A 12,651-nucleotide genomic window follows, 5' to 3' on the forward strand; every position below is an offset into this window, starting at 1 on the left:
GATGGTCTTAGGCGACCCCTGTGAAAGGTTCGTTTGACCCCCAAAGGAGTCGTGACCTACAGGTTGAGAACCGCTGTTCTAGAGGCATACCTCAGAGATACTGTGGGTTTGGATTCAGATCATTGCAATAAAGTGAGTATTGCAATGAAGCAAGTTGTAATCTTTTTGTTGGTAGAGGGTCTTGCCTTCAGTTTGTAAAACAAAACAAAACAGAATGCAGCATTTATTAAGCACAATAAGGTGAAGCACAATGAAACAAGGTATGCCTGCTGAAGGAAATGAGAAATCAATATTACAGAAATAGAAACACCAGAAAATAAGCATATATGTACAACAGTATTTATCACAGTAGTGTTTATAATGGCAAAACCTCATAAAGCAAATGCCCATTTGGAGGACAAAGACTGAATAAACTGATATATTCACATCATGGATTTTCTCACTATGTATTGTACATATATAAAATAAAATTTTATGTGTGCAAAAGAAATAATAACAAACCACCATATATGCCAGTAAACACAGTGTATATGTTTATGTATCATTAAATAATGAAAATGGAGAAAGGTGTGTTCATATCAGTTACTTAAGAAGTTAGTGTCCAGCAAAAAGAACATTTTTTAAAAATATCATTTACATATTGTTATGTTTCTGTGCAGAAAGAGATGTTTTAAAAGATGGTGATCAGGATGTTAATCATATTTATCTTAAGGTGATTTAATTTCAGGTGATTTTCCTTTCTTTCCAGACTTTTCTGAGCCATTTGAATTTATAACAGTGAGCATGTGTTTAAAAAACAACTCAGAAATTAACCAAAACTATTTTCAAGGCAATGAAGAGCTTGTGATAAGTAGCCAGAATCTTACTTCTGGGTTCCCCTCAAACTTAGGGTCCAAATAGGATCCTATATAACTAGTATGCATAGAGCTCACGGGTTATGCTCCTCCTGCGTGTATTCATTTTTTCCATTTATTTATTCATTTATGGTCAACAAATATATATTTAGCATTCATGATTACCACTTACTGCTCTAGGCATTCGGGCTGTAATGGTAGAAATACTAGATGAAGTCCCTGCCCTCCTAAAGCTTATGAATTACTGGAGGTTGGCACAGATGATGAACTAATTCCCATTATTGTAAGTACCGCAAACAGGAAGTAATCAGCATGATAAATATCCAGAGGGCCTGCTTTGGATTGAAAGTGGTAGTGGTCAAGGAAGGTTTCTTTTGATGAAGACCTGAAGAACGAGGTAAACTTAGAGAGGATGGGGTGGAAGCCATATGGAACAGTCACATGAGGGCAAGAGAGCTTTGAAATTTTGGGGCTTCAAGAGAAGGTCCATAGGAGCTGCTACACTATTCACTCTAGGTGACACTGTTCATATTCAAAGTCAAATGTTCATTATGATTAAAGAACAGATGGTAGCGAAGGGGAAGCTTTTCTAATTCTCACATGAACCAGTGATTGGGGCAGGCTGGACTTTTGGCTTTGTCTTAATGAACAATGGGAAAGCAACAGAAGTTTTCAAGAAGGGGACTGATGTTCCTAAGCGCTTTAAAAATAAGCATTTTTCTGAGGCAGATAATACTGGAGGTCAGGGGAGATTGGGAAAGAAGGTCAGCAGTTTAGTTTTTGACATATTAAGTTTGCAATACTTGTGAGAGTCCTAGGCGGAAATGTTGGGTAGGCATATGGGCATCTGGTTGGTATATGGATATCTGGGTCTAGGGATCAGATAAGAGGTGAGGTGATGCAATAAACATGGAAGCTATTAAAATTTGGGAAAGGTCATACATAGTCTGGGGAGGCTAGGGGAAGATAACATGAGAAGGACTGAGGTTGAGCCCTGATATAAGAGGAGAAGCCAGCAGAAGATGCTGAGAAGGGGCCAAAGTAGTAGCAGGAGAACCAGTAGAGTGGACTCTGGACGTAAGTGTTATGTAAGTTCCTAATGTCCAAAATGGGGGAAAAACCAAGGCCTTGATATGGTTAAGGTCATCTCATAAGGTAAATGTGGGTGCTGCTACCATCAGGCCCTCACTGCCGTCCCACATCTCTGATCTCCAGGGCTACGAACTGATGTGCCTTGACTCCGGCTTTTATGTTCATTCAAATAGCCACTTACCAGGGCAAATGAGGGCAACCCACATTTTGCCAGTCAAGTAGCTATATTTTCTGATTTCATTAATTTTATTGCTGATGCAAAGAAGTCAAGCTGTAAACATTTTTAAAGGACCATTAGTTGTTTTGTGTTCACTATACTTCTGAGAAAGTTAGAGAAAGAGTAAACAGATTTGCTCTCAGGAGTTAATAGGACTGCATCCAAGAGAAAAGTTTAAAGGATTTTTATTTTGTATTTTGTGAAGGAAGGATAAGTAAGTCTAACACTCTGAAGAAACATTATTTTGTAGTTGCTCGGTGAGTATTGTGAAACCTTTTGTGACTTCTAGAAATAAGTCTCACTAATTTGTAGTTGCATGATGATCAGTAAAAATAGTTTAAAAATACTTAATGATACATAATATTACAGTTATTTAACACTATGGATGAGGCAGTGTTGGGCACTTTTTATATGTTACCTCATTTAATACAGCAGCCTTGCCAGGTAAATTTTAGTCTATGCAGTGTGTCTAAATGGCAGACCTGAACACATAGCAACATAAAACAACAGACATGTATTATCTCAGTTTCTGGGCACCAGGAATTTGGGAGCAGCTTAGATAGGTATTTCTGGCTCAGGGTCTCATAAAGTTGCAGTCACCTGAAGGCTTGAGTGGGACTAGAGAATCTCCTTTCAAGTTGGCTCACTTGAAAGGGCTGTTGGAAGAGGTCCTCTGTTCCCCATCACTCCAGTTTCTCCATGGGCCTTCTTGAGTTTCCTTAAGATGTAGTCCACTAGCTTTCCGCAGAACAAATGATTCAAGAGAGATTAAAATGGAAGTGGTAATGCCTTTTGTGACGTCGCTTTGGAAGTCTCACTGCCATTTCTAATATTTCCTATTGTTTATATGTCAGCCCTGTTCATTATGGGAGAGGTCTACACAGGGATGTGAATTCCAGGAGGCTGAGATCATTGGCCATCTATCTTGGAGGCTGATTACCCTCAGGGCCTTAGGATACTGCTTTCCCCAGAAGTCTTAACAATTAGCAAAAATTTATTTTCTTTGTATAAAACTTACATAGTCCTATCTGGAAACAAAGAAACTATAAATGATTCTTATGGTTCCTTCTATCCATATGAGTGTATAAAGTCTATTTAATGTTGTAAATTTTATCATTTTACTTCAATTAAAGAATTACAGAGTTCTTTATTGGAAAAACGATGATTTTAAATGTTGCAGCCTGTCACTGTTTTCTTGATCATTGTATATATGCTCACTTTTATTTCTTATCTGGGGTAATATTAAAATTTGTTGGCTAACAAATGTTCTACTATTAGCCATGGTATTTGGATGCTTAAACCTTTATAAGAATAATGTCAGCGGCAAGACTAATTGAAATTGGAGCTTAGCGGAAGTGAACAGATTTTATATTTTATCTTATTTATTTCATCCACATTGAATCAGTGACATTGATTACACTATGAAAGCCAGTAATTTACAAACCCACAAAGTGGAAAATTGATATTTCACAGGATAGAAAATTATCCCCTTACCTTTTGTTTTCTAATGGAAAGATAAGAGGTCACATCTTCTCACTGGTCTTAGTGCTTTAAGTAAGCTAATAGCATTTCATGCTGATTTTATTTTGAACCAGCAGGAAAATTGCATGGTAAGTAACTCAGTGTTACTCAAATCAACTAATATTAGAGGAAGAATGTAGGATTTGGAAGCTGATTATTCATGAAATGCTGAAATGTTAGTAAAGGGTGTCCCAAAATTCACGCAAGAAGTAATTTTGATAGAAAACACAGGTTTATAATTAAAAATTGTAAATTTTTTATTTATTCATATAGTATACAGTATAGGGTTATGTATGGAATAGCATATCGGGTAAATGGCCCCCACGGCTTTGCTGGCACATACGCACTCTTTTGTTATTGCCTGAGCAGCTGCATTTTCGAAGAATGATCCGATGATGCCTCCAGCCCAAAATCCGCACCAAACAGTGACATGTTGTAGATGCATTTGTTTCTCAACAATCACTCGTGGATTTTCTGAACCCCAAATGTGACAATTTTGTCGATTAACCAAGCCATCAGATGAAAATGAGCCTCATCAAAATTCAGCCACATTTATGCAAAATGGTCATGGAAAATTTCAACAAAAGAGTGCGTATGTGCCAGCAAAGCCGTGGAGGCCATTTACCTGATGTGCTATTCCATACATAACCCTATACTGTATACTTTATGAATCAATAAAAAATTTACAATTTTCAATTATAAACCTGTGTTTTCTATCAAAATTACTTCTTGTGTGAATTTTGGGACATCCTTTAGAATTCTCCTCTGTTTATCTGTCACTATAGTCACCATAATCGCAAATCCTGGGACTTTAGAACATGACACAAAGCAAAGGAACCTTTTGTCCAGTTTTCACCAATGTGACTAATGAGATGCAGGCTCAGAAAGCCTGGGTTTCCTTAAATGTCACTGGGAAATCTACACTAATAAAAGAGAAAAATGTTAATTGGCGTACGGCGATACCTTTTTCATTGGCTAATCAGGGCTATATGCAAATTAACTGCCAACAAGATGGCGGCTAATTTGCATATGTAGGCACAATGCAGGGAGGCGAAAGGGAAAGCAGGAAGAAGCCCCCTGCCACTGACAGTGATCTGAAACCCAGGGGGGAGCTAAGAGCTGGGGGGCAGAGCAAAGGCGGCCCTGGGGCCGCCTTTGCCCTGCCCCCCAGCCATGATCGGAGAATCAGGCGCCTTTGCCGCCCTGGCCAGTGATAGCAGGAAGTAGGGGTGGAGCCAGCGATGGGAGCTGGGCACGGTCGAAGCTGGCAGTCCCAGGAGCTAGGGGTCCCTTGCCTGGGCCTAAAGCGAAGCCCACAATCGCGGCGCCCCCCGCTGCCACTGCAGGTCCCCGCTGCCTGGGCCGGACGCCTAGGCCAGAGGTGTCAGGCCTGGGCAGGAGCGGAGCCTGCAACCGGGGGGAGCTGGGGGTCCCCTGCCCAGGCCTGACACCTCTGCCGGAGGCCTCAGGCCTGGTCAAGGGGCCGATCCGGTGATTGGTGATCGGAGGGTGATGAGGGTCAACTCCTCTGGCCGAGGCATCAGGCCTGGGTGGGGGGCGGAGCCGGGGATTGGGGGGATATGATGGTCCCCTTGCCCAGGCCTGAAGCCTGGGTCAGAGGCGTCAGGCTTGGGCGGGGGGTGGAGCAAGCGATCGGAGGGAGATGGGGGTCCCCTGCCCAGGCATGATTCCTGGGCCAGAGGCCTCAGGCCTAGGCGGGGGCCAGAGCCAGTGATCGGGGGGAGATGGGGGTCCCCTGTCCAAGCCTGACACCTCTGGCGGAGGCGTCAGGCCTGGGCAAGGGGCCGATCAGGCGATCGGAGGGTGATGGGGGTCAATGCCTGAGGGCTTCCAGTATGTGAGAGGGGGCAGGCTGGGCTGAGGGACACTCTCCCCCCCCCCCCCCACACCCAGTGCACGAATTTCGTGCACCGGGCCCCTAGTATACATATAAAATGAGACATGGCATGGGAGATGAATGGAACTGAAATTATTCTCCATGTTATTTTGCTCTTGATATTTGCCCTCTTCTCTCTCTCTCCATCCGGTTACTACTTGAGGGAGACAGAAGAGGAAAAAAGAGAAGGAAGTGTTAGAATTTGCTTCCTGAAAAATACTGTTTCTGCCCACCCACATACATGCACTTCATTATAGGTACTTCCAAAGTCATGTTACACCTGCAAGGCCCGTAATTACAGCTTGCTGGTTTAGTTCTTGCCTCACAAGCAACTACGTATTTTCCAAGTTTAGGGTCTAGGCCAGGGGAGGGAAATCTTTTTTCCGCAAGGGCCATCTGGATATTTATAATATCATTCATGGGCCATACAAAATTATTGACTTAAAAATTAACCTGTTGTATTTGGTTGAACATTTAATGAACTCACCCCTAATGCCTTGGCAGGGCCAGACCAAATGATTTCACAGGCCTTATACGGCCCACGGGCCGGACTATCTCAGTTATCAAGCTCCTTCCTTGTTACACATGTGTCAGTCTCTTATTTTGCCTGCTTTACTCCACTCCCTCCTTCCTACGGAGTTCTTGGCTAGTATTTTGTCTGAGCATTTATTCCATTTTCTTATGTTGTCAGTAGGCTCTGATGGGCTATGCGCAGTCACTCATCTTTTTAATGCCTCTGTGTTCTGTCCTCAACTTTGCAGTGACTTTCAGATCCATTGCTTCCTTCCAAAGCCTTCCCTTCCCCTGCCTTGGCCATGTGTCTTTGGCCCTGTCCTAGATCTGGCTGCCTCCAACTCTTATCCCATCTGCTGCTCCAGCTTTCCTAGTGCCAGCTCCTCTACAGCCACCTTCTGTTGCTGGCTTTTTTACTTGCAGAGATGGGTGAAAGTGGTGAAGGAAGCAGGGAAGTATGGTATACTCTAAAGCACATGTGACCTCCACGAAGTGAGAGAGTGATCTGAAATTTATTAGAAGAATTAGAATACTATTCCTTGCTCCTCACACTCCAGGCTCTCCCCTTTCTCTTGCCTCTTTGCCCAAATTTCACCAAAGAAGTGGGAATGGAATTTTAAACTTTTAGTTAATGTCATTGTTAGATTGTGCCAGATCATTAGGAATAAGAGACTCCCATTTCCAAAATCTTACTTTTTCTACTTCACATCAGCTATGCTGGTTCTGGATCCCCCATGGACTTAAGCAGGATTTGGCTCACTTTCCTTTCTGAGACCTCCAATTACCTTACCCTCATGTTCTTTGGAAATTTTTCCAACATCATTTTCCCTTTTAGACTGCATAATTACAGTTACTGGAACAGAGAGAGTAGGATAATAAAGTGCATGAGCATTCCCTGTATGTTCACTGGATTAATTATGGTATAACATGATGGATCATTGCTGAGTGTCTCTCCCAAGCTGCTCTGACACTGTGTATTGACAATGGAAAGATAGTAAACATTCAACTTGTTGATCAAAGGCAGTTGCCATCAGTAGATGTACCTACAAAATTGAGTATACAAAAAACCACACACCAATTCTGATCATTCTTATGAAGTAATATCAAGCTTCAAGCTCTTATTTATTTATGTACATAGGTATTCATGAAGCAACTTCTGGATATAAAACTGGTGCACATGACAGTCAACAGAATTTTTCAGATAAGGTTCTTCTCAGGCTTCCTAATTTACAGTATTTTAAGGGAGAAATGATCCCTCTGGGCTAAATGCAATATGAATGGTGCAGAAAATATGGACCCTGCCTTCAAATATTACATGAGCAGTTTAATACAGGAAGGGCCTCTCAGTGAGATGGACAGTGAACTACTCCACTCAGATAAGAACGGCTTGTTTGGATGAAGATCTAAGGGGAGGGTGCTTAATGATAGAGTTAGATAACTTAATTTCTCCTTTTCTCTGGAAGCTTTCTCCAAACACCTATTGAGGAGGAAATGAAACCTGAGGTTATTAAAGTGTTTCAGCACTGTCAGTTCGTTGGGGCTAATATCCTAAGCCATAGCTTTTTAGAGAACAATATACGTGTCAGGGAGGTTAATAGACTGAATGTGAGAGATCAGAGAGCAAGGTATATTGTGAAGCTATGAAAATCTAGTTGGTTTTTATGGAAAAAATTTTAGTCAAAGAAAGAAGTGTCAGCAACTTCAGACTCTGTTTCTTCCTTTTTACCTTATGCATCTGTGTGTTTCTGGCTGTGTATTAGGTATGTTAAGAGATGTGAGAAATTGAGCTAATTTCAGGGGCTTTATGACTTCCACAAGAAAGCCCCAGTGGCTAAGGTTACTGGGATCTTTTTGTCTTGATTGTGCTACACATTTTGTCTTTGGGGATACCATTGTCGCTAAACATAACGTGCATTTGTTGTAGACTCACCTAAAATCCTTTGTGTGGTCTCCCGGGAGCTGACGGGAAGAGGCTATTGTTGAAGTCTCTTAATTTTTCTTAGGTATTACAAAAGTGAATCCTGTTAATATTTTATCTAAATTATTCATTGGGAACAAGTATTCTAAAGAGAAATCATCAGAGGTTAGATTGCGAATATATATTTCATAATAAGCTGCTTTTCATTCAAAGTAACTATGTAAAATTCACCATGAATTTTAATAAGCTTACTACATAGCTTCTTCCTGCTAATTCAGTTCTTGCTTTAATTTGAATCTCCTGTATCATTTCAGAAAAACCTCTGGAATCAAATTAATTGTAACTAAAATAACATAATTTTCTCATGCTAATAGTGATCAGCTTAAAAAGTTGGGCAGGTATTAGTCTATTCACAAGTTGCAGCAAATTGACACTTTATTAGTGAGGAAGAGGCTCAAATGTTTAGACTAAGAGGAAGAGCAAATTGTATTGAAAACTGCTAGGCACAGCTCTCTGGCTACAAGGTGGTTCCGGCCCCCCATTCCTGTTGATGGCCATAATTCTGATACCAGTGGCAAAAAAGCTCTACTTACCAGCTAACCAGCACTTGATTCTCTGGCTAGTTGAGAAATTTACTTGCATATATTAAAAATAGATTAAAAAAATCAGAATAAGATAGAATCTTTTTAAAAAAATGTATTTTATTGATTTTTTTACAGAGAGGAAGGGAGAGGGATAGAGAGTTAGAAACATCGATGAGAGAAACATGGATCAACTGCCTCCTACACACTCCCCACTGGGGATGTGCCTGCAACCAAGGTACATGCCCTTGACCGGAATCGAACCTGGGACCCTTGAGTCTGCAGGCCGACGCTCAATTCGCTGAGCCAAACCGGTTAGGGCAAGATAGAATCTCTTAAAGAACTATTTAAACTTTCCTTTGGAAGTATGAACGTTGAAACTCAACTTTTAATGTTGATGCCCCCTACTCCCAGGTTCACAGAACTTAATTAACAGGAAGATTTTTGTAACCCTCGAACCACCATTTGCCTTCTCTACACTGTTATTTATTCCCTTCTTGTCTTTCCTTCCCTCTCTCTCTCTTAAGAAGGAAGTCCCTTTTGAGGCTTTTGCTTGGGCTGCAGACTTAAGCATTCAGAGGAAAAGATGGATTTGACTCTTAGGTTTATAGGTTCATTCCATTCCATTAGGATGCTGAAACTTTGGGTATTAAGTATGGGGGCATCCAGAAATCATATCTTAAAGGGTATTGTTTGATGTTGAGAAGTTTGGATTTGCCTTTTCTTAATGGCAGTAGAGAACTATTGAATGCTTTTGCTAAACTGAGCAAGTTACTTTTGTACCTCTATACTTCTTTAAAATGGATTTAATTCATCAATCTCACACTTTTTTGTTTTCTGGCAATTTTTTAAAAACCAAATCAATGTCACAATGAACTGCATCTGAATCATTTACTTTAGCTTTTGTGTTTACATATCTATCTAGTTTATAGCACATATTATTTATGGGCTACCTTTTTGTTAAATAAAACATTGACCTGTTTGTATTTTTTAACCCAAAATGTTGAATTTATTTTTGTAGTAGTAGTGGTGTTGATTTCCATTGCAAACATGGATGTTCCCTTAACACACATTAAGACCGCATCACACGCTATAGTATTACAAAAAGGAAGGTGAACTGTTTTCAAAGGCAATAAATAGCTTTAACAACAAAGGATGTAAACACCTCATGAAACAAAAAAATCTCTAGTCATATGAATGACTATTTATATTTATTTATTATAAATATTTATTTATTTATTTTAACAGGATCCTGAATATTTTAACAGGATCAACCTTTGTTTCTTTGATCCTGAGGTTTCTACTTTTAAATGTCCACACCTGGCATTTGCAGTAAAATGCACAGCAACTGGGTTACAGAATGCAGTTACGATCCATTCACGCAACCTTCAAGAATGGCTGGTGTGGCTCAGTGGGATTGAACGTTGCCCCATGGAAAGAACATAGCTTTCCTTAGTTTAGCTTCAGGTTCTTAATAGCAAAAGGGATTAGGCTCCAGATGCCTCCTAGAGTTTTATAATTAGTGGAAATAAAATATGATTATAGGAGTCTCGGGTGTGCCAGTAATTACCATTGAAAACAAGTTTCCTTATTCACAAGTGTGGACATACTAATAAAATGTATGATTTTTTTAAAGCAATGAAAAAGTATGCCTGACATGCTAGAGAGGGGGAAGGAAAGATAAGAGAGTAGAGTAGGAGGGTAATGATGGAAATCAGTTTAAGTTTCTATGTGCATGAGTGATCCTGGCCCCAAGTGTGGCCCCTCCTCTGTAATGAATTTTCCTGTTTCTTTGGTGACTCAAAATGTTTTGTTCAGCATAACCTGCCAAATTACAAAGATTGACAGTGATGAAAGAAAAAGAAGCGCCTAAGAGTCTTGATTGATAGCAAAGAAGAGTTGCCTTTATGGGAAGTCCCTGAATAGACTGGAGAAACCATGATTTTGACAACTGAAGATACTGTGACATGTGCACTTTCTTCAAGGCAGATTTCTTTAAGGCTATTTCATTTTTAGATGGTTACCAGAATTTAAGTCCTGTTTGTAAAACTGAAGTGAGGAAAGCTACTTCAGCCAGATTTGAATCTGTGCTTCATTGGAAAAAGGCCAGGAAAAACAATTCCCCAAATCAGTGGAGCGTCACATTATTATTGCTCCATCACCTTGGTGACAGGATAGCTTGAGGGGGCCAGAGGTGGTGATATGAGTAAAACAGCTCTTCCGCTGAGTCAATGTGTGTACATATATATTCACACAGCTGGTTTCATCTCAGTGAGGCAGCTACTGATGTGAGGAAAGTTAAATAGAGAATTTCCTAGAAGCAGCAGTGGCCTACTTACCTAAACACAGTGGCTATTTTTCTACTTTGTCAGGCAAATAAGAAGTAGCTATAGAATATTGTGTTTGAAGAGAGACTCTTGACAGTGAGTTATGCCAACATCTGAGGTGCAGAGGCAGCCGCTTGCAGTGACTGGCTATAGCCTGGAACCTTGCTGTCCCCTCCCCTGGTACCACCACGCTCCTTCCGAGTGAGGCTGAGCTGTTGTGCTCAGTTCATTGAAAGGTGTTCTCCAAGTGTATGCACAGGAGGTAGCAGTATCCTTGGGTCATGACTGACTGGCCGAATTGACCTGGCTCTCTCACCAGGTAAAAGCACCACCAGTAGAGTAGGCTGCCCTGCATACCTAAAGACTTGGTCCCTGTGAGCCTTGGGGGTGGCGGGTGGTGGTGGTATAAACTGTGTGGAAGAGGTATTTCTGAAACTTTAACCTGGGGGCCAACTGTATCTGGGGTTCTTGTTACAAATGGAGGTTCCCAGTTCCGTACCTATTTGCTGTGATTCAGAATGTCTAGTATAGTAATTCTGAGGCCCAGTAAAGTTTGGGAACTACTGACTTAGAATACCCTCACATGATATACCTATTATAAAAGGGCTCCTCTTACTGCAGGGACTGTCAATTACTGCTTGTTCCCTTATCTTACAAATTCATTTATTCAACAGCATTTATCAACTGCCTGTTGTGTGTCATACTGAGCAGGGCAGTAGAATTATAACATGACCAAGATTGACATGGTTTTTATCCTCATGAAACAGAGGGGAAACAAGTAAACAAATTAATAGTTATGATTAGAGTTATGAAGGCCACAACAGGATATTATAATAGACTATAAAATGGAAGGAGGAGCAGTGAGTATTTAAAATAAAAAGATAGAGAAGGTCCTCTTTGAGGAGACAGCAATTACATTAAGACTTAGATTTGAAGGAACCAGACATATGAGGAGCATGTGAGGCAGTATAAAAAAATGTGCAAAGGCACTGAAACATGCCCAACCTTGATCCTCATTAAAGAAAAAGCAAGGCCAAAATAACTGGTGCCCAGTGAGCCAGGAAGGCACCTAGATCACCTAGGCTCTTGATCAAGAGGAGACAGATTGAGAGGTGTGGGGAATCAGATGTGTAGTTGGAAATAAGAGTTTGGAGTTGAGAGGAAAGGCCTAGTTTAGAACATGACTGTGGGAGTCATCAGCATTTCAATAGAGAGCCCCCTGAATGGGTAATCTAATCTAGGAAGAGGTTTTGGAGAGAGGGTAGATAAGGGCCTGGTAAAGAAAACTAGGAATAGCCAGGACATGGGAGAGGTGGGAAGATAGGAGGAAACCAGGAGACTATAGGTCATGGAAGCCACGAGAGGAGAATGCTCAAAGAGAGCTAGTCAAATGTGTCATTTCTGTTAAAGGTCTTGGACAGCGCTGTATAGGAGCCACCAGCTGCATGTGGCTATTGAGCACTTGAAAGGTGACTAGTGCAAGTTGAAATGTACTATAAGATGCACATCATGTACAGCTAAGACTAATACAATGGTATTTGTCAATTCTATTTCAATTAAAGACATACACACCAGATTCAAAGACCGAGTACAAAAACAAGAATGAAAAATATTTCATTACTATTTTTTTAAAGTAGTAATTGATTACATGTTGAAATGACAATATTTGGGATATACTGGGTTAAATAAAATACACTCTTAAAATTTTACCTGCTTTTCATTTTTTAAAAA

At 40.6% G+C, this 12,651-nt stretch overlaps 1 protein-coding gene across 1 annotated transcript in view; it reads left to right on the top strand.

The window, feature by feature from the left end:
- Positions 1-12,651, top strand: part of GPR176 (G protein-coupled receptor 176) — a gene marked incomplete at its 5' end in the record, with an annotated part of 97,640 nt that overhangs the window by 73,953 nt on the left and 11,036 nt on the right.

This window comes from Myotis nattereri (assembly GCF_964212035.1).
Source record: "Myotis nattereri genome assembly, chromosome: 1".
Lineage (NCBI taxonomy): Eukaryota > Metazoa > Chordata > Mammalia > Chiroptera > Vespertilionidae > Myotis > Myotis nattereri.